This window comes from Physeter macrocephalus, chromosome 17 (assembly GCF_002837175.3).
Source record: "Physeter macrocephalus isolate SW-GA chromosome 17, ASM283717v5, whole genome shotgun sequence".
Classification (NCBI taxonomy): domain Eukaryota; kingdom Metazoa; phylum Chordata; class Mammalia; order Artiodactyla; family Physeteridae; genus Physeter; species Physeter macrocephalus.
In genome coordinates this window covers 53,329,102-53,351,633 of record NC_041230.1, presented here as the reverse complement: position 1 = coordinate 53,351,633, position 22,532 = coordinate 53,329,102, and the positions used below count along the sequence as shown (strand labels likewise).

Below are 22,532 nucleotides of genomic sequence, written 5' to 3'. Positions count from 1 at the left end.
CACTGTGTCTTCAGCACTTAGCACGGTGCCTAGAACCTACTAGGTGCTTCGCAGACACTTGCTGGCTGAAAGCATCGACCCAGGTCCCCAAAATAGACAGCTTCTCAGAGCGCAGATAACCCCAGAAGTCTCCAACAGCCGGGCCAGATCTGATCCTGTGACCTTGCGGAATCTTCCCCCACCCACATCTGCCCACCTCCCTTGCCAGCAAAAGCCAATTTGTAAAATTACCCGAGAGCCAGGCAGACAGGCGCAGGGGTTGCTGGCCGCCCCTGTGTGCCAATACAGCGTGAAATACCTGTTTCTCAAGGATCCGGGAAGGGCAGGCTCCTCAGCGGGCTGGTCTTCCTTGCCCCCTGCAGGTTTCTAAACAACCCACTGGCCCGAGGCTGGGAAAGAGTTTTATGGAGATTGTTGGCATCTTTTCCCAGATGTGTGCTGTCCTCCAGGTGTGAGGCTCCCTGCTGCCCAGCGGGCATCCCTAACCTTCAGAAAAGGATCTTTGCAGGAGTCCTTACCCTTAGCGACAGGAAGGTGCTGAAGGGGTTCGGGGTTTACGGTCTTCGCACGGAGAAGGCACTGTCTCACTCACCCTCCCAAGCAGCCTGAAGGGGTGACAGGACTGGGTTGGGGGCTGCACGAGGACTTAGGGAGAACTTGGCTGTGAAATGCTGCGCGCGGGGCCGGCACACGCGCCCGTTTGGGTGAGCCGTGCTCACCCTCCTCGTCTCCACCACCACTTAGTTCCCACGACGCACCCTCCTGTCAGGCGGGAACCACTGAATCCCCATTTCCAGATGAGGCTCAGAGGAGGAAGTGAACTTGCCCAGGGCGGCACAGCTTTCCCACTGATGCAACAAAACCCTAACCTCCTGGGCACTGTGACACTACATGGCCAGACCCTAAATCTCTGGCACATAATTTAGTGGGGATTTGTTGAAAGCGTGGCTGATGAGCACGGTCTGCGCCTTCCTCAGGCATCAGCTGATACTAGTGTTTACAATATCGCTCCTAGAACAGAGGCTCTCAAACCTTTAAATCTCAGGACCTCTTTACATTCTTAAAACTGGTTGAAAATCCTAAAGAGCTTTGCTTTTGTAGCTTATATCTGTCAAAATTTACAGAATTTGACAGTAACATTGATAAAATTTCAAAATATCTTATCCATTAAGTCATATAAATGAGAACGAGGGTGAACCCATTGCATGTTAACACAGATAACGTATTTTTGAAAGAAGTAATCATGTTTTGCAAAATAGAAAAGCAGTGAGAAGATTCACAGTGTTTTACATTTTTGCAAACGTGTTTAATGTCTGGCTTAGGAAACATCTGGGTTCTCTTATCTGCTTCTTCCTTCAATCTGGTGCATATGAAAAGAAGCCTGGCCACACACAGATGTGGATTTGGAAATTAAGGGGTAAGTTATTAGTCTTTTTGGATAATTATGGGTATTATTCGTTAGTACTACACCAAAACTCGACGAGAGGTAGTTCCTTAAAGACTAGTAGCAATGTGGAATGTGAAACCAAATGAATGAACGTTTTGTACTTATTACATTCAATTCTGTTGGTCTGTCCTGAACTTTGCGTGGATCTTTTACCCGTGCAAGATTTTATAACATTCCAAAATGTTACGAAGAGGCCCTGGAAACACCTCAGGGTCCGGGAACCACTGTTGACAACTGCTGAACTGGGTTAAAAGCTCCCGAATGGGGTTTACATGTGTTTTCTTTGGCTCTGTGCTTCCTGAAGAGAGGAAGCGGGTTGCGGAGGGTGTTGGCGGGGGAGGGAAGAGGGGGGAGGGTAGGAAGGGAGGGAAGGAAGGAGGGAGGGTGCCAGTTAGTGATACAATAGACTGGACGCCAATTTAACTCCCAGACCGGCCCCAGAGACTTCAGACACCCTTCCGTCTGGGTGGGAGGGGAGTCACCGCGGCCTCTGAATAAGCCCTGGTCTCTGCAGACTTTTCCACGAGTGCAGAGGTAGCCCAGGCCTCTGCTCATTTTGCCTAACACTTCACCCCTTTGATGTGGGATCTCGAGGGGATTTCCAAACCGTACAGAATATGCGCTGTCCGTACCTTGAATCTAGATGTCGGCATTCCTGTGGTCTGACGATCACCTCCTGTATCCATCGTGGTCCCACCAGGAAAGCAGCCTCCGCCAGAGGTAGCTGAAGCCAGTGTCAGGGCGGGAGGGCAGTATTCACAGAGCAAGGGCAGGGCTCTGGGGACCAACCAGGCTGGGGAGGTATCCGGAGGCTAACAAGGGTGGGGGCGCCGTTCCCACCTGGGCTGGAAGGGGCAGGGGAAAGAGCTGGGGAGGCTAGAGCCAGGCATGAGGGGTGCAGAGGAGAAGCCCCTGGCCCCTCTCTGCTCCCGCCCTCCAGTCTGCTTCTGGCACGTCCCATTGTCTGATCCCGACCGGAAGTGTGGGAGCCCCGTCACACAGTCCCTGCAGGGCAGCCTCCCAAGGCACAGAGCAGCACGCGGGACGGATCTGGAGGGGTGAGTGGAGAGCAGCCAGCGCGGCTTTCGTGTACCGTCGTCAAAGTGGAGCACGTGGCCATGCAGCCTCAAAAGGGCTCGTGCGGACGAGCCTCCCGTCTCTCAGCCCTGTCTCAGCCCACAGGACACCCGGCCTGAATGTGGCAATGGGGTCTGCAGGCCCCTGTCTGCTGGCAATCTCCCCCACCGTCGCCAGCCCAGCCAGTCCCCAGCCCTCGCTCTGACCCGCCGTGGACACCCAGGCCGTGTCCTGTTGGCCTCTCCTGTACCGTGACTCGCCATTATCAGTCCCTTATGGACCGAGCACTGTGTCAGCTGAGCCTCCCATCTGCGCACGGGGAACCAGGAATCAGAGTGGCACGGCACCGGACTTAGGGTATAGCAGCACAGCAGCGAACGGCAGCACCTAGACAAGCGGACCCACAGTGTCAGGGGCTACTTGCCAATGCCATGTCCCGCGTGGTGAGGCCAGAGGACCCCACACTGAGTCCACAGAGCCCCAAGTTCAAGTTCCAACCTTGGGCAGCCTTGGGCAACTCACTTTGCCCCCCTTCCCATACCTCCGTTTCCTCGTCTGTGAAACAGAGCCCTTGTGGGCGATGCTAAGGCTTCTCCTGCTCTCACCATGCCCAAGCCCAGCGGGGATGGAAGACGCCGTGCCTTTTTGTCTTCTAGAGTTGAACAAGCCCCCAAAACCACATCCGTGCTCTCAGATTTTGTGGACAGACAACCTGCTTCTTCTCCTTGGCGCCGTGCACTTGCTGGGATCGGCAGATGTACAATTCTGACGTCGCCCTTAGAAAACGTCCTCCATCTGGATTTCTGCAGCCCACAGGGAATCATTTGCCAGACACACGTTTTACAAACCCCATGGGCCCACTTCACTGTGACTTGCGGAGCTGAAAGAATCCACCTTTCCCCTGCTCCGTGCATTCTGCCCACGCGTGCTTTCTGGCTGGGGAGAGATGCAAGACCACGCTGGGTGGAGGAGGCCCCTGGCCTCCGTGCACCACGTGGGCTGTGCCGATGCCGGGGCAGATGGCAGAGCACGCACCAGGCCAGGCTCCACTCAGAACGTAGACGAGTAACATACGGTGCTAATGGAACCCACAACCGGGTCACTAGTACGATGGAAAATCATTCATTTCTAACGTCAGGCCAACGACTGCTGTCGGGGGACGTTCCCGAGAGTGTTCCCGTGTTGCCCACCTTTCCGGGTGACACTGAAGAGAACCGGGGACACGGCAACGCGGGGTGGCTGATGAGCTGAGGGAGGCTCAGAGGGACCAGAATAATGACACCTGTAAGCACTGCCGCAGAACTTCTCCGTGCAAGGGAGCACGATGCTGGCTTCCTCTGAAATGCAAGTTTTTGTTTGTTTGGTTTTGTTTGCGGTCCGCGGGCCTCTCACCGCCGCGGCCTGTCCCGCGGCGGAGCGCGGGCTCCGGACGCGCGGGCTCGGCGGCCACGGCTCACGGGCCCGGCCGCTCCGCGGCACGCGGGATCCTCCCGGACCGGGGCGCGAACCCGCGTCCCCCGCCTGTACGATGGAAAATCATTCATTTCTAACGTCAGGCCAACGACTGCTGTCGGGGGACGTTCCCGAGAGTGTTCCGTTGGTGCCCACCTTTCCGGGTGACACTGAAGAGAACCGGGGACACGGCAACGCGGGGTGGCTGATGAGCTGAGGGGGGCTCAGAGGGACCAGAATAATGACACCTGTAAGCACTGCCGCAGAACTTCTCCGTGCAAGGGAGCACGATGCTGGCTTCCTCTGAAATGCAAGTTTTTGTTTGTTTGGTTTTGTTTGCGGTCCGCGGGCCTCTCACCGCCGCGGCCTGTCCCGCGGCGGAGCGCGGGCTCCGGACGCGCGGGCTCGGCGGCCACGGCTCACGGGCCCGGCCGCTCCGCGGCACGCGGGATCCTCCCGGACCGGGGCGCGAACCCGCGTCCCCCGCCTCGGCGGGCGGACTCCCGACCGCCGCGCCGCCGGGGAAGCCCTGAAATGCAAATTTTTAAAAAATTATTTAGTTTTCTAAAATCGAGGTAAAATATACCTGACGTAAAATTTCCATTTTAGCCATTTTAAGTGCACAGTTCTGTGGTATTGAGTGCGTTCAAACTGTTGTTTAACTGTCACCACCTAGAACTTCCCTAGAACTTTTTCGTCTTCTGTAACTGAACACCGAACCCACCCTACCCCTCCCCTGGTCCCTGGCAACTACCATCCTACGTTTTTTTTTTTAACCTATTTTTTTATTGCAGTAGAGTTGCTTTACAGTCTTGTGTTAGTTTCTGCTGTACAGCCAAGTGAATCAGCTCTACATATACATATATCCCCTGTTTTTGGATGTCCTTCCCATTTAGGTCACCACAGGGCACCGAGTAGAGTTCCCTGTGCTCTACAGTAGGTTCTCATTAGCTATCTCTTTTATACACAGTAGTGTATGTAATGTCAGTCCCAATCTCCCAGCTCCTCTCACCCCCGCTTCCCCCCTTGGTTCTCTACATCTGTGACTCCATTTCTGCTTTGCAGATAAGTTCCTCTGTACCATTTCCGTCCTACTTTCCGTCTCTATGAATTCGACTCCCCTACTACTTTATAGAAGTGGAGTGCTACGGTATTCGTCTTTCCGTAACTGGCATATTTAACTTGGCTTGATGTCTTCAAGATTTATCCATGTCCTAGCATCTGTCAGTACTTCGTTCCTTTCTAAGGCTGAATGATAGTCCACTGATAGATTCTCAGCGTATCTATGGACTTAGAATGTTGAAACAAAACAGATCCCTTTAAGTAACAGTGGTCTTGCCTGAAAGTCGACAGGTGATGCGTAAAGCTCCGGGGGACTGGGTTTCCTTGCCCGGAGTCAACCGGGAGGGCTGTGTAAATTCAAGACCACCACTCGGATAGCCGAACGCAGCTGCCCCAGTATTATTCCGTGCTCACGTACATGGGCACACGTGCTTCCTACAAAACACGCACACACAACTAGTTTCATAAGTTATCTCAAAATCAGAGCAGACCTCAGTGATCATTCATAGCTCTGAAACACGTGGCCTACGGGCTAGTCTTTGGACTATTGCTTGAAACGGAGATTTATTACAGAAAGAGAAGCCCGCACAGAACCGTTCCTGTCGTCAGTATGACTACTGATTCTGAAGTAGGACATCATTAGAAATGACCAAAAATGAAAAACGATGCAGGAGTGGAACAGAGAAGCCGAGCGGGGCAGGAGCCAGCTGGAGATGAGACACATCTTCTTCAGCCTGTCGGTCCATCCACTTTCAGCCAATCAAGAGCTTTCTTAGGACAACTGGAGAATCTGAATAAGAGCTGTAGATTAGCTCAGAGTTGTGTCAGTTTTAGTTTCCTGACTTTGATCATTGTACTGTGGTTACAGAAGAGAATCCCTCATTTTTAGGAAATGTACATGGTAGTATTTAGTGGAGAGGCAGATCTTATATGCAGCTTCCTCCGTGTGTTGGGGAGGGGATACAGCAAAGAAGGTAAACGTTCATATTTGGGGAATCTCAGAGAAGGGCATCTTGAGAATTTTTGTGCGCCTCTTCCATTTGTCTGAAATCGTGTCAAAAAAAAAAAAAAAAAAAAAAGAGGCTGTGTGGTCTCCAAGGGACACCTGCGGAGAAAACAAGACAACTACTTCAAGAGCAGGGACGGAGAGTGAGAGGCTTGGTGGAGCCGGTCATGGAACGGACTGGCCGCCTGGAGACTGAAAGTCCAGAAGAGGCTGCACCCGTGATGCCGTGCCCCCATCCCTGGGTTCTCCCAGCCCCGCTGTAAGCGTCATGGTTTGAATCATCGAAGCCACCCCTCCCTCTACTGCGATATTGGCAACAGCCCGGGAACAGCCCGCACTCCCCACACGTGTTGACAGCTTGGAGAACGTGTAAGTGTGGAGTGTTTTCCGTGTCGATGACATGGCACACGCAGAGTTGGAGTGTGTACACTTAAGAGCACACGGGTCCTGTCGTTTCATGGATCCTACCCAGTAGTCATGGGCGAAATACTTCCGAGAGCGGCCACCCCACCCCACGTTTTTTAATATAACACATGTTATATAATACGATTCTAGCAAATTCCCTGTGCGGTCACGCTAGCAGGATGCTGACGCTAACGTGAGGACGACACGCCCCTCCCGTCACCACGTGGACGGAGTGTGCCCTCAGCGCTGGGACTGCGCCGACCACCGCTGTCTCTCCACTGCAGGGCGGGGCTCGGAGCTACGGGTACTTTTGCGTCCCCCAGGTTCCTCACTGGTGCACAGCAGAGCCAGCATACGTCTCCTCTGACGCCAGACGTTATCTCGATGTGACACGACGTCACCACCCCAGCAAGTCACGCTGCCCCACACCCACCATCAGTTCGTGTCTACGCTGCATATTAAGCACCGGGTGGAACCCAGTCAGATGCAACTTAAGGTCCCTTTGTTCCATTTCTCAAGGGTCGCTGCCAGGCCCACAGTGTCTGGACAGCCCAGCTCTCCCGTAGGTAGCGCCGTCTCCATCCACATGGTGTGAGGCCACCATGAGCTGGGGCAGCCACCTCTTGCCGTCTTGTCCGGTTTGCAAGGCCTCAGAACCGGACCTTTGCCTTTCTCAGCATCTGCTCAAGATACACAGGTGACCGACGCATCAATCTCAGGCAGAGCGCTTTTAGATAAGGGGAGGGGGGGGCATCTTACATCTCCGCATTGACAAGACTTCCGAGATGGTTGTCAAATACGCATGTTATCCATATTGTCGTTTCTATGTTTAACTTTGCTTTCAGAAGTTGAAGAAATAACAGTATCAGTTCAGGTACGCTTGGGAGCCAAAGAAAGACACACCTGCTGCTCCTGCAACTCAGACCCGCACCTTTCGACAGGTGAGCACAGCTGTCGGGCCTTGGACTCAACTCTGCTCTGTAGCAGGTGGCTTCCTTCTCGGTGGGAATGACTTTCTGTCTCCCTGTCTGTGTCCTCTGGCCACACAGGTCCATCCTCCCAGGCCTGGGACAAGGGCATTTCCTCCCTCCTCCTCCCTCCCGTGGGGACAGAGCTGGCCTCGGAGACCACAGCACACGGCACTTCTCTCAGGGCTGGTACTCCGGACGTACGACGTCAATGTCATCTCTTCGCCTCCTGACCGGATTCTGAGCTTCTTGCTGGCTGGCCACGGACTGTGTGGGTCTACAGGGATCATGAATGTACAAAACAGCCACGGTGTTGGTCTTCTGGGACTCAGTGGATTTTATATTGCTGCCAAAAGTTATACATGGGCGATATTACGTGTATACATCAGGCAACTAAATTTCATCTCACTTGCCCGCTCTGGTGGACAAGAAGTGGATACAGGTGTATTGTGTAGAGAGAATTGTGGGGCGGCTCCTGGCGTCTGCAGGGAAGAGCGAGGCGCGGTGGCGCGGTGGTGCCCACCCTGCTGGACAGACGGGCCGGCAGCCATGACTTCCTATGCCTGAGGCCCAATACCTGCGGCAGGGTGGACACGCCCACCTTTGAACTCTAACTGGCTTGTCCCTAACCACCCCCACCCACCCGCATCCCTGGCGTGATTGGCAGCAGAGCTTCTCCAAGAGCAGCCTGCGCCCGAATTGCCGGGCACATCTGGTCGAGATGCAGGTTCTAGGGCAGCGTGTGCGGGTGGGGCTGAGATTCTGCATTTCTAACCAGCTCCCGGGTGACGGCTGAGGACCACCTCACCGGCGGGGTGGCGAGGCTCTCAAGTAAATGAATAAAGAGACCTTAACAAGAGCCCCGCACACTCTAACGATCAAAGTGACACTCTCGCCCCTCTGCTATTGAAAGCCGGGGGCAGCTCAGGGCCTCCATCTCTGTCCTCCGTCAGCCTGCCTGAGAAAATCCCCTCTCCTCTGGGACACAGATGGGTCACACTCTAACCCCCTGCAGCCGCAGCTAGAGGTGCTGGACGCCTCCACGCAGCCCTCCCGATCACTCTTCCGTCCTTTCCTCCATCCTCTCTCCCTGGGGACTGGCCACATGGTCTGTGTCAGTGGCCCCTGCTCTCTGGCTTCCGGCTGGGGTCCGCCAGTGGGAGTGCCAGCCGGAGACTGGGGAGGGGGGAGCGGGACCCTCTCCTCCCTGAATGATACGCTTGTCTTCTGGGGAACGTCGCGATGTGCAGGACGCAGGGCGCCAGCCCACCGTAGGGCCCTAGGAGGGAGAGCTGAGGCTGTTGTCCTGCCTCTGTGTTACTTTTCGTTTACTCATTTGTATTATATTTTACTTGTTCTTTCTAGTAAACCTATTAAGTTCTAGCTCAGGTCCCTCCTTCCTGACGCCTTCCTGGATTATTTGAACCTTCAATAATATCCTTCTTTTAACTCACTCAGCAAATAATGTAGCCCCTTATTCTGAGCCATCTTGTCTCTTTTCGCCTCGTTGCTTCTAAGGATCAGTCTGGGCTCCGCAACTGGACAAGAGACTTCCATTCACCGTCCAGGTTTGCACGTCTCCCATCTCCACGGCACCTGGCACACGCTGGGGTGTACTGCTGACCTCAGGGGAACTTCTCTGGTGGGGCAAACTACAAGTGCGTCTGGAACTCAAAGAATGCAAATAAACACTTCGAGAAAAATCTCTTTTTATGGGTGTTTTCTATTTTCATAATAAAAGTATTGGGGGAATATCTAAAGACAATAAAACATTTTGAAAAGTCAACTTCTAAAAATAGCCTTTTGGGGATATAATTTTCATCCCATACAATTCACCCACTTAAAGTATAAAACTCAGTGGTTTTTAGTATCTTCACAGGGTTAAGCAACCATCAGCACAGTTAATTTTAGAACATTTTTTTTTTCAGCTCAAAAGGAAGCCCCCTCCGTATGAGCGGCCCCTTCCCTTATCCTGCTCTTTGGCTTTGAGCATAGATTTAGAAAACAAAGCACGAAAAGGACACTGCAAATGTAAATTCCTCAGGATACATTTCTGTTTGCGTTGCCTTGTAATCTTGATTACCTTTTTCACTGTCTGTGTCTCAGGAGGACTGAATTCAGATGGCATGAGAATTCACCTGCTTCTGCCACGTTCCCGTTCACCTGCCTCCTTTTGCACACCTGAGTTCAGGAGCCTCATCCTTCCACTAGAGGGCGTGGCGTCATAGATGCCAACTGTGCCACCTGGGCTGTCCCAGTGTTCTGACCTCAGCCCTTGAGAAGGTAAGAGCTTGTTCCTGCTGGTCTGGAACGAACTTAAGAGCTCTGCCCCCTGTGTTGTAATGGGACTGCGAAGGGAGCTTTCATTTATGAGCCAACTACAGACTTGATTGTTTCACAAGGCGAGAGGGGGACACAAGGAAGATGCTGTGCCTTGGCGAGGCGGATGGCAGTGATAACCCGGTCATTTACTGAATGTTCGCAATGTGCTTGGCGTGGCGCTAAGAGCATTACATACGTATCTTATTTAATCCTCCCAAGATCCTTCTGAGCTGGACCTTATTATTTTGCCCAATTTGCTGATAAGGAAGATTAGAGAAAGAGCTTGAGAGACTTGCCCAGAGGATCCTTCCTGATCTTCCGATCAGTATAAGGGTCTGTTGGGATAGAGGGAGAGGCCAGTCTGAACTGGATGACCTTCTGAAGTCTTTGAAGCTGCAGAATTTAAGAATTCGGGCTTCTACAAAACCTGAATCATAGGCTAGCCCTCGAATACAAAGATTGGATCCTTTTAAACCAAACACACGGGGGAGAGGTGCATTTGTGGGGAGTAGAAAGAAGCTATTTTCGATCTAAGTCATAAATATATGACAGTGTGTGTTGAAATGAGAGCTCTACACCTCGGGGAACCCGTCCCCACTCAGCCTGGACGGGTCTGATCCCAGTAACGGCCAAGTCCTTGAGGTCTTACGTTCCGACAGGACAGTGCCCACCTGGAGGTCTCACCCGTCCTCAGGTTTCCTGTCCCCCACCTGCAGCATGGGGCCCAGGAGCAGCCAGCAGCCCTCCTTCTCCGGCCCAGGCCCCTTCGCTATGGAATTCATGTTATTAATTTTAAAGATGTTGATGTGGTTAGTGGCAACTTCCCACGTGGCCCAGAGCAGCCTCCGTTCCAGGCTCCCAGGGTCAGGAGGTAGGACTCCTGGTGTAGAAAGGAAAGGGGGACGGGAGCCCCTTCTCACTTTTAAGTGGGGTGCACCTCACTTCCACAGCAGTGATGCAAGCTGGAATATGAAACCTCTGCTGGGGGGGCCTTCCCTGGCGGGGCAGCGGTTGGGAGTCCGCCTGCCGATGCGGGGGACGCGGGTTCGCGCCCCGGTCCGGGACGATCCCACGTGCCGCGGAGGGGCTGGGCCCGTGAGCCGTGGCCGCTGAGCCTGCGCGTCCGGAGCCTGCGCTCCGCGACGGGAGAGGCCACAACGGTGAGAGGCCCGCGGACCGCAAAAAAAAAAAAACCCAAAGAACAAAAAAACTCCTCTGCTGGAGTTGAGGTCTTGTGATCTACACAAACACCTGTGAGCCCTTCTAGAAACCCCCTGTTTCTCCATAGAACCTGTGTCCTTTACAATATCCCTCCCCCCGTGAGACGTCCCGATCACCTCAGAGTATGTGGCCACTTCTGGAGTCCAAGAGCCTCCCAGACGGTATGGCCAGATATGACCCGTCTTCCGTGCCACCTTCTATTGTTAGGTAACGTTATCTTCAGGAAAAAAAAAAAAACAACCTGTAAGAGGCAGGTAAGCACTGCCAACAATTTATAAGATACAATAATGAGCAGAAGAGGAAACAAATCATTACCAAGGAGAGCCACCTGGGAATGTGAAATGGGGCCGCCGCTTTGGAAAAGAGCCTGGCAGTTAGTTCCTCGAACTGTGAAACCTGGAGCAAGCACGGGACACGTCGGCTCTAGCCCTCTGGGCTCCCCACTCTCCCTGGCCTGGACCCCAGGCGCTGGCACATTCGGCCCCTGCTCAGCGACCACTCTGTCGGCACCATTTTAACCAGCACTGAATTGTTCCACCGCACACGGAACACAAGGGTGGGTCTGCACGGCTTCAGGACCCGTCGCTGTCCACTGGAAAGTCAGTCGTGCCCCAAATCAAGGAGATCGTGACCAGGACCTCAGCCCAGCTTCCTTGGGGCTAGAAGGTGCCAGTGTCCTCAGCCCTGGAGTCTTTCTTCAGGTTCGTGGCTGTTGGTCCAGCTGCCACGAGCTAATGAGCTCAGTGGATGCAGCAAGCTTCCCCTGCCTCAGTGACCTGGCGTGTGTGTGTGTGTGTGTGTGTGTGGGTGTGGGTGTGTGTGTGGGTGTGTGTGTATGTGTGAGACATGGGCAGGTGTGTGGCTACAAGGATAAAACCTGACCTACATATGCTCCATAGCAGGTCCTGTCCAGCGTTCCCTCACCGACGGACACCAGGGCCGTGCAACACAACCACCCACTGCAGGCCGTCAGCAAACGGGCTCAATGAAGGGCAGTCATTGTCACAGCAAGAGGCCAACTGCCAGGCATCCCACCCATCCCTGGGACCCGTCTCCGCGATGGAAACCCTGCCGGGCAACACAGCCTGAGCCCAGGTAACAGCGCCATGCGGGACTCCTGGGCCTCCCAGACTCGGCAGCTCCCGGGATCGACAGGGGCCACTTGCCCCAGCGCGAGCAGTTGGGTGGGGAGGTGCTGCTCAGAAGGGTGGGTGGGGATGCTGGTGTCAGGAAGCCCTGGGCCTCAAACCCGACTCTGCGGCTGTGTGGCACTGACAATTCACATAACCTCTCTGAGCTTCAGTGTTCTCAGCTGCACGAGGGGGTTTATGCTACTTTCTGTTTTTGTTTTTTTTTTTTTACAGAAATAAGAATGTTTTTTAAAAATTTTTATTGGAGTAGAGTTGCTTTACAATGTTGTGTTAGTTTCTACTGTACGGCAAAGTCAATCAGCTAGACAGATACGTATACTCCCTCGTTTTGGGATTTCCTTCCCATTTAGGTCACCACGGAGCATTGACTAGAGTTCCCTGTGCCGTACAGTCTGTTCTCATTAGTTATGTGTTTTATACATAGTATCGATAGTATATGTGTGTCAATCCCAATCTCCCAATTCCTTCCACCAGCATCCCTTTCCCCCTTGGTGTCCATACTTTCTTTGAAGAGCTGTCATGAGTGTGAAATGAACAAATGCCTAGATAGTGACTAAATGAATGAACGATACTGATTGCACCTGTGTGCGCTGCACGCCAGGCTCCGTGTTAGGAGATCACACGCTCTCACACACACACACACACACACACACACACACACACACACACTCACACACTCAGGGATGTTTATGAAGCTCCTGCTCTGTGTCTGGTATCCCCCCGAGGATACAAAAGTGGATACCACCACTCCCTGCCCTCTTATAGGTGACAGTCTAATGCAAGAGGCAGAAAAACAAGCAAACAAATAAAGTAAAGAAAACAAGAGGTAAATAATGTGTTTTCAGTAGTGGCAAGTGCCACAGAGAAAAATAACCACGGCAAATCCGGGTAAGGAGATGGAGGGTGATCCACTCGGAGGCGGCTCTATTTTTAGATGTGGGAGGGTCAGGGAAGGCCTCCTGAGGGAGGTAGCACCTGGGCCCAGACCCGGACAGCACGAGGAAGGCAGCCACCCCGTGAGCAGCCGCTCACGCCAGCGGCCCAGGCACACCGCCCGTGCATCCCAGCTCTGATGCCAGGCGCTCCGCTCGGACACTCGCCTGGCACCTCTGGCCCTGAAGCGCCCTCTCGCCCTTAGGGACAAGATGGCTCTCCCGGCGGGGCCCGCTTGAGGCTGCACCTGGATGTGATTTCTCCCTGGTGTCAATTGGCAGGGGCTGGGAGCGGGGAGGGGGGAAACAAAGTAAAGCTTCGCAGGCCTGGCTGTGCCTGCGTTAACGCCCTCGCGGCCTCGTGGCGCAGCGTTGGGGCTGCGAGGACGCTCCCAGCAGCCTCATCATCTCAGAGGGAGTGCCCAGCACCCCAGAGGGGGCAGTGGGAGTGCCCAGCACCCCAGAGGCGTGCGTCCCTGCTGCTCACAAATAGCCTGTCTTGTTTCCCTTAAAAAATAATGTTTTTAAAGTCTTGACAAAACACCTCTCTCTTCTGGCATTTCCAAAGTTAGCAAAAATTGAGCTCCGGGCAGCAAAAAGCTAAATTGGTGTGTAGTTTGCATTTTCCATTTCCTTCACTTCCATCTTCCTGCCCCGTTGGAAGGGAACAGGAAGCAGTTAATGTCACAGGGGAGGGGGCTCCTGCCAAGCTGTGGCAGGTCCTTTGTTCCTTTGGCCTCGGTCTCTCGGAAAGCGCGTTCCCGCAGCTCCCCAGCCGACCTTGCCCAGGAAAATCTACGGCGGGTCCGTGTCCCTGGCCATTTTCATTTCGGTTGCTCTTTCGTTATCTCTCGGGATTCTCCCCCCGCCAGCTGTCAATAGTACGTCCCGGGGAGGTTTTCTCCCAGGAGCCCTGCCTGCCAATGGCTCAGGGCGAGTTCGGCTTTCCAGCTTTCCGAGGTGACGGCCCAGGGCCAGACCGTCAGCGGCTTCTGTGCGCGATGAACCTGTCGGTGGCAGCGCGGGCCTGAGTTCTGCCGCTTTCCTCTGCGGACCTTTGATACTGAACTTATCGAGGGGGAGGGGCGAGGAGGGGCGGCCAGGGAGGGGCTTGTCATCCTCTGTCCGCCCCCAGAACGCAGAGAGCAGGAAACAGGAGTCCAGAGCAGATATCAAAGGCCAGAAGTTTCTCAACATCATGGAGAAGCAAGGCCCAAACTCGCCGCTGAGTGTGCCCCCAGGATGGGGCTGGGCGGGCACCAGCTTAACTGAGGAACCTGACAGAAAGGAGACAGAGCTGGCGGTACAACCTCGGGAGCCCAGGGCTGTCGGGGGAGAGTGAGCGGGGCAGGGGTCCCACTTGTCTTTCCCGTCCAGCCTGCTTACCTCCACCTTCTTTCCCAGCCCTTCCATTCTGAATGCATCGTAGCTCCGTGCTCTCCTGTTCAGGCTGTGCCCTCTACCCAGAATTCTCTTCTCTAGCTCCCTTCTGTTCCCCATTGAGCCTCTACCTCACCACCCAGTTGCACCTCCCAGCACGTCCCCCGACAGTGCTAGTTCACATGGAATTGTACTTGCCCGTCTCTCTCTGTCTCCTGCGCTGGAGTGCGAGCCCGGAAGAGCAGGAACTGTGCCCTCCTCCCTGTGCACCCTCAGTGTCAGACTCAGAGTGCTTCATCCTCACGTGTCCCGCCTCACGGTGGCAACATGGCTGTGGCAGCTCCGAGCACCTTATTCTCTCCCGATAGCATCCCAAGAAGAAAGAGGCCTCTCTTGAATGTCCCTGCCTTACATAAGGGGGTGAAAATATTCCCCAGAAGCAGACTTCTTCTGTCTCATTGGTCATAACTGGGTCAAATGGCTCCCCCAAACATTGAAAGTGTGGGTGGAAGGAGGGAGGAAAAGAGGGAGGGAGAGAAGAAGTGATAAAAGAATGGAAGGAAGGAAGGATAAAATGATGGATGGGCAAATGGAAGGATGGGAGGATGAAAGGATGGGTGGATGGAGGATGGATGGATGGATGGATGGATAGATGGACGGATGGATGGATGGATGAATGGAAGGATGGAGGATGGATGGATGGATGGACGGAAAGATGCATGGATGGGGTTTTTTCCTCAATTGCTCTTCACGCATGCTTCACTGTGATTATGTATTGTAAGTTTTATGGGGATTGTGACCAAGAAGACAGCAAATGGGAGACTTGGATTCCAGTTCTGGTCTTGACCTGATAAAACACTTTCAGAAATGCAGAAAGTCTGCCCCAGACCACCTCTACCTTTCCACTTCCTGGGATGGCCCTGGGGTCCAGCCAGTTTCCCACTCAGAAACCCCACCTAGAAGCTTCCCATAGCAGATTGTACGAGTTGTCTAGGCAAAGTCAGACCTTCCCCCTTGTGTGCTGGCAGGTCCACCTCCCACGGTGGAGGCTATGATCCTAGGTGCTCTCTTTTCCAGGCTCTCCTGTAACTAGGGAGGGTCTTATGACCCAGTTCCCGCCAAGAAGACATAAGGGAAGTGCAAAAAGAAACCCCCTCCCCCGCATCTGCTCTGGACGCTGTCATGAGACAGGAGGTGATGCCTACGTCTGGGGCTGCCGTCCCGTAGCCTGAGGACGAAATGCCAACAGGCTGAGGAGGGACACGCCTGGGCCTTGATAACATCATGAAGCCACTGAACAAACCTGGAACTCCCTGTGTGCTTCTCTAGACAGAGATAATTACCCAGCTTGTTTATAGGACTGTTGGTCAGGTCCCTGGTCACTTGTAGCTGAGACATCACACTGAACCTCCCTTTGGAAGTGGCTGTGACGTTGGCATTTGGAGCCTTCACAAAGACTCGGAAATCAGGATGGCTGCTAGGGGAAGGTGGGCTTCATGAAAATGGGTCAGTGAGAAATGTCAGTTCTCTACTGCTTATGTAAAGGCTGTTGGCTTTGTACCTAGTCTTCCAAAATTTCATAGGACCCAAATCGTGGGTCCCCTAAATGAAGTGTCTCATTCAGCCGTGGGGTGAGAATCAGAGGATAGAGAAGGTAAACCGTGAGATTAAATAAAATACGTGAGAAATGCCAGAGGCATGGATGGAATCATTTGCCCTTTCTATTCAGGATAATTAGTCTGAAAACCCACTATTCCCTGAAAGCAGCTCCCTGAAAACTGTTATATCTTTCGGGACATTCATTTATTTAACAAGATGTTGCTGAACGCAAAAAAACTACGAGGCATATGGTCGTAGGTGCTGGGGACACAATGAGGAAACAGAGCTGGACCTGTCCTCCAGTGGCGTCCATCCAGGGGCAGAGCTGGACAGGCACGCTGGCCATTGCATTAGAATGTGACCAGGAAAATAGCATCTTTGGAGAAACCTGGCAGACACCACCTTGACCAGGAGATCCAGTCACCATCACTTATATAAGTAATGCCACACGCGAGGAACTAAGTACTAGTTCCTCGTCACAAGACACTTGATGCCCAGTAACGACACATGGGCATCGTGTACCCCTCAATTCGATGCTCTGAAAAGGACTGAACATCACTTCTCGAGTACGCTTGCCAAGAATGCAGTACATCAAGCTAATCGTGAGCAAACTTCAGAAGAATCCAAACGACCACCTTGAGCAGGAGATCCAGTCACCATCACTTACATAAGTAATGCCACACACGAGGAACTAAGTACTAGTTCCTCGTCACAAGACACTTGATGCCCAGTAACGACACATGGGCATCGTGTACCCCTCAATTCGACGCTCTGAAAAGGACTGAACATCACTTCTCGAGTACGCTTGTCAAGAATGCAGTACATCAAGCTAATCGTGAGCAAACTTCAGAAGAATCCAAACGGAAGAGAATTCGACGGAATATTGGGGTGGCCAAAAAGTTCGTACGGGTTTTCCGTAAGCTGCTGTGGAAAAACTCGAACCAACTTTTTGGCCAACCCAATACATGACCCACACTCTTCAAAAACGCTGAGCTCCTAAGATACAAGGAAAGACTGGGGAACTGTCCCCAGCTGGAGGAGACCAAGGACCCGTGACAACTACATGCAGCACGGGATCCTGGGCTGGATCTTGGGAAGATAAAGGACGTTAGTGGGAAAGGAAGATGAAATCCCAATAAAGTCTGTCGTTTCATTAGTACCCTACTAATATTAACTCCTTGGATTTGCTGAATTTATTGTCATTACGTCAGAAGTTAATGTTACAGGATGCTTTGTGAGGGTAAATGGAAACTTGTGATTTTTGAAACTTTTCCGGAAGTCTACAATTGTTTCAAAATTAATCCTCTGCTGAAAGAATCATAGGTGCTAGGAGGTCATATGCCCCATGACTGACCTACCACGTCATCCGGTCAGTCATTCAACTAAGTTTTACTGAGCACCTGCTACCTGGCAGGCATTGTGCTACATGCTGGGGAGAGGGGTGAGCAGGACGCTCTGGAAAGCACTGAGTTCACTGTCTTCTCTTTTCCATCTGCCCCCCAAAGGCGGTGCTGTGGACGAAGGCTGTCCCCTTAGCGGTGAACGCGAGGTGCAAAGCCCCTGCCAACCGTGTGTGGACTTGCAGCGTGGGCAAGTGTGAATCTTTGCTGTTGTAAACCACAGAGACTCTGGGGGTATTTGTTCCTGCAGCTGAGTAAGCTCTAAGTGCTGACTGCTGATCAGTCTGTGTGACACAGTGGACAGTAAGTAACTGCTGAGTGCTGACCTGGTGACTCAGGATGACAGGTGTTAGTGGAGTTCATGACAGCAGCTGAAGATGGGAAATAGAGGAAACGGGAGCATTCCCAGGACTGATTTAGGTAAAGTTTCCTCCGCGTCACACTCTGGTGTCTTCCCCATCCATTCTTCCAACTGTGAATTGAGCCATAATTCATTCACTCCTTGAGCACCTGTGTCAGCACCTGCACTGATCTAGGCAGTGGAGATACATGAGTGTATCAGCTGGCTAGTGCTGCATAACAATCCACCCCAAAACTTACTTAGTTCACAGTTCTGTAAGGAGGCTGGTTGGTTCCTCTGGCCTGGAATGGGCTGGCTGCTATCTGCTGGCTCTCTCCTGCTTTGTGGTCAGCTGGGCGCTAGATGCGGTAGGAAGTGTTCGTTCGCGTGTCTTTGTCCTCCTGTGGCCCTTACTCTCCAGCAGGCTGGCCCAGGCTCGTTCACACGAGTTCCCAGCGTCCCAAGAGCCGCCAGGGGTGTAGCCCAGGGCACGAGCACCCCCATCGTATCTGCTAAAGTCCCCCTGGCCAAAGCATGTCCCACGGCCAAGCCCAGGTCCAAGGGTGGAGAGACAGACTGCAGCCTCAGTGGGAAGGAAGAATGAGTGACCGTTTCTCAGACGCAACGGGAAGAACAGACACCAGGCACTGAGATATGCACAGAGCAGGGAGCCATGACCTTGACTGCAGGGACCCGGGGAGATTTCCTAAGGGAGGTTATGCTCGAGCCCCAGCCCTGAAAGACGAATTCAGGTGCATCTGGGAGAGTCAAGTTCATGCATATTATTCATGCAACAAGAACCAGGAAGGAAAAGAAACTAGGACAAGGTCATCAATGAGCTGGGCTGTCAGATGGCAGGGGTGTGGCAGAGGAGGGGTTGGAACGGGGCACGTGCTATGGTTGGTAAGAGACCGAACTGTCCGGCTGGGTGACCTGAGGCACATTACTTAACATTCCTGTGCTTCAAGCTCTTCATCTGTGACGTGAGGATGATGGTAATCATCTCGCAGGGTTTTTATTGTCGGGATTTTACGAAACTGATAACATGGGACGCGGTTACGTTAGTTCCTCGTGTGTGGCAAGCACTCGGTAAACTGTAGTGATTTATCCGTCATTCACCATGTGATCTGATGTGATGCTCACAGCAGCACTGTAGACAGACAAAAAGATAAGTAAGAAGATGCCCGAGGTCGCAGAGCTTGGATGGGGCCTCCCTGAGTCTGACCTGGAGTCAGCACCATAACCTCACGGGGTCTTCAATCCTGGCATCTGCGGGAGTGACCTGCCATCTGGGAGCCTCCCCTCTGGAATTGGGCTGTTTCACGTCCACTTTTCCAGGAGGTTCTTGCACATGAAAAGAGGGAGCATTTTAATCACAAATCACTCCATGCCATCTCCTGGGTCCCCAGATGCGCTGGAGGGATGGGAGCCTTTGTTCGTGCTCATGAAAGGCTGCGTTGGAGTTTTCCTGTAAAACTGTTGTTTTCTCTAAAATGGGGAGATGTGCCCTGACTTGACCGTCTTTGGCAGGAAGCAGAACATTCCGGTAGAGGAGCTACCCAAAAGGCAATGTCTCCATCAAGCCAAGGACGTTTGTGGCTGTCTATCCAAGGCCCTCACTCACGGCTGACACATGCAGTCTGACCGCAGACGGCCCCGAGCCCGCCGCCCGGTGAGGAGGTAAGGAGGCCCATCCAGCGAGCACGGTGCAATGGCAGAGGGGCCGTTTGCTCCGTTGGTTCCAGTCCAAGCTAGAATGGCATTCAGAGCAGAGAGAGTTTATTTAGAGAACCCGAAAGGTTAAACCACTCAGTGTTCTGCAGAGTTAAATCAGAGATGTTTTTAGCAGTCTAGGCAAGTTTGACCTGGGCCGTATGGGTCTCATAATTTATCCTACACCCTGACGTCTCTTGATTCCAGAATATACGGCAAAATGCTGAGCATGGAGCGGAGACCATGAACCCACATCTCTGGAGGCCGACTCTGTGCCGTGCATCCTCCATATGCAGCTCCCTGACCTCCCAGAACTCGGGGAGGGGGGGGTTGTTACTGTCCCTCCCTCACAGATGGGGAAACTGAGGTACAGGAGGGAGGAAGCCAGTGGCCTCAGACGTCACAGCAGCAGGGGGCGGAGTGGGGCTCTGGAGCCAGGCTGTGATCCCAGCATCCAAGCTGCCTTCGCCTCAGCCTCCCGGTGAATCTGAATCTGCACCTCCAGCCGCAGTCTCGCTCCTGGGCTCTGCTCTTTGCTCCTCTGGGCCTCGGACAGGCCTCCTCCGATACCTCTGTTACTTCAGACTCAGCGGGTTTAAAACTGACCCTGACCTTCACCATGGAAGGGCCACCCACTCGTCCTACTCCAGGGGGCACTGAGATCAGACGGGCGATGGGCCCCACCCGAGGCCCCGGCCACTCATCCCAGGCTGTGTCCCCGAATTGCCGCCTGGAGCCTGCGACCCACACAGACGCGCAGCCGCCAGCGTACCCCTGCTGATCTGAATCACCAAGGTAAGTCACGGCCCCCCTGGGGACCCCCTGCCTTTCCATCCCCACGTTTCCACACTGGGGTGTCTACTTGCTCTGCTGACGGAGCAGACTAGGCGGCCCTTGCTGGACTTACGCCATCCCGGGTGGCTCGCCCAGCTGGTCATCCTGGCACCCGCCAGACCGCACAGGCTAAGGGCCAGAGCTCTGCACTAACGTGAGCAACCGGGGCGTCCAGGCTCGGGGGCCACGGACGTCTGTGCCTGCAAGCGGCAGGCCACGTCAGGGTCAGGCGGGCCAGGCTCGCCAGCAGTAAGGTGGGCTCTGGACTCTGATGCCTCCTGACGCTAGAGTGGAGGTAATGTGGTCAACGAGAGTCCCACACTCACGACAGCTCTGGCAGAGGAAACGGACTCCAACCATGTCTTTGGTTTTTCTGCTTCTGCACGCTCCCTCCCTCTCCTTTCCCAGGTCATGCCCACCATACAAATTATGTCACCTCTTTTCTAAGACAGAATGCAGAAGCTGGCTAAAAAAAAAAATGGTGATAAAGCACTTTAAGAAAAGCTCATTAAGAACCCCATTAAGCCTCACCCAGTTCCTTTCACCTGAGTCCTCACGGCCACTCCCCTGGCCCGCGCAGCATCAGCTCGCCCCAGACACCCCAACAGCTGCCTCCCTGCCCCACCCAATGCAACGCACTCCCCACTGCTCAGCCTGAGCCGCGGCCCTGAGCCGTGGAACCCACCGTCTCTTCTGAAACCATGCCAGGGCTTCTTGCGGTCCTCAAGTAAAGACCCAGATAATTTGTGATTGTCTGGGCTCACTTCCCATCCCCCGCACCCCCCACCCTGTGCTCCCGCCACAGGGAAGGGGGGTGTATCCCTCCTGCACCAGCCCCCTCTCACCTCGGACCCCTACCGGCCCCCCTTTCCTGACCCCCACCCCGGAGGCCAACGGAAGGTATGCAGTGCGCTCTTTTCTGCCTTCCCCCCACCAGCTCCTCCTGAAACGAAACTACCACCACATGGTGGGAATCCTGTTTCCTGGGCCATTTGCAGAGAAGGCGGCGTGTTTGCTAGCGCAGGGCACTCTCAGGCACTTGGCGTGTTTTCTTATTTGGACTAAAGTGACCCAGGCTTGGGGGAGTTAGATTCTCCGCCGCCTTCACTCATCTTCCTGGAATGCGAGTGGCATTCCGTGGGCACACTGCGCGCTGCCCGCCTGGGGCTGCCTGCGTCGTCCTCTCGCGCCTGCGTTCCCTCCCGGCCCTGCTTTCTCGCTGTGCTTAATCGGTTAATCGGGGGATCGAGCCTTCAGCTGCTGCTGGGGACGAGGCGTCCCTTCCCGCTCAGAGCCCTCGTGACTTTCCTGGGATTTATCAGTTACCATCCCCGTAAAGCCCCACGGAGAGGTCCCGCCACCGTTTCACACGCCAGCCGCCGCCAGCGGGTGGAACATGAGAAGTCACAATCGCCGGCCCACCGCGTTGTCTGCGCTGGCTGTCTCTGGGCCCCGCCCTGTGTCGTCTTTGAAGTGCAGCTAAGCCCCTGGTAGCTTTCAGATGACACTTAGGTTACACCTCTGCTGCATTCTTATCTCCACCAGTGCCTTTGAGTGCAGACGTGTTGACACGTTGGCAGCGCGGTGGCCTCTCTGCGGGAGCGTGTCCCCTGGGTGACCTCTGGCTCCCGAAGATGGCACCTGGGCCTGGATGGATGGGACAGGGCCGCCCCTGCACTGGGCACACCAGGCACAGCCCCCCACCCTGTGTCGACTGTAAGGGTCTCCTTTCATTACTGGTCCTCTGGGGGCGGGGCTCCCAAACGCCTCACTCTGGGGCCCCCAAGCAGTGAGGGAGGCGCCCCTCGTGGGTGCTACTGCTGTCAGGTGTTCCTTTAATTATGGTAAAACAGACACAACGTCAAGCTTACCATTTAACATGTTTTAAGTGTACAGTTCAGCGGGGTTGCGTACGTTCACATTGTTGTGCAACCATCACCGCATCCGTCTTCTGAGCTTGTCCATCTTCCCAAATTGAGACTCTGTCCCCATTAAACACTAACTCCCCATAACCCCCGGCACCCACCGTTCTACTTTCTGTCTTTATGAGTCTAGCTAGTCTCGTACCTCGTATCGGTGGAATCATGCGATACTTATCTTTTGGTGATGGGCTCCTTTGACTTAGCATAATGTCTTCAAGGTTCGTCCATGTTGTAGCAGGTGTCAGTGCTTCATTCCTTTTTAAGGCCGAGTACTATTCCGTCGTGTGGATGGACCTCGTCT

The 22,532-nt window shown here is 53.8% G+C and overlaps 1 protein-coding gene across 1 annotated transcript in view; it reads left to right on the top strand.

Moving 5' to 3' along the window:
• Window positions 1–22,532, top strand: part of MTHFSD (methenyltetrahydrofolate synthetase domain containing) — a 145,949-nt gene that overhangs the window by 8,518 nt on the left and 114,899 nt on the right. The window contains exons 4-11 of the mRNA XM_055079047.1: window positions 1,323–1,417; window positions 7,295–7,390; window positions 7,499–7,688; window positions 9,524–9,700; window positions 11,860–12,055; window positions 17,528–17,842; window positions 19,293–19,442; window positions 19,683–20,270. The gene's annotated coding sequence lies outside the window, so the exon portion shown is untranslated. The remainder of the gene's footprint in view (window positions 1–1,322; window positions 1,418–7,294; window positions 7,391–7,498; window positions 7,689–9,523; window positions 9,701–11,859; window positions 12,056–17,527; window positions 17,843–19,292; window positions 19,443–19,682; window positions 20,271–22,532) is intronic.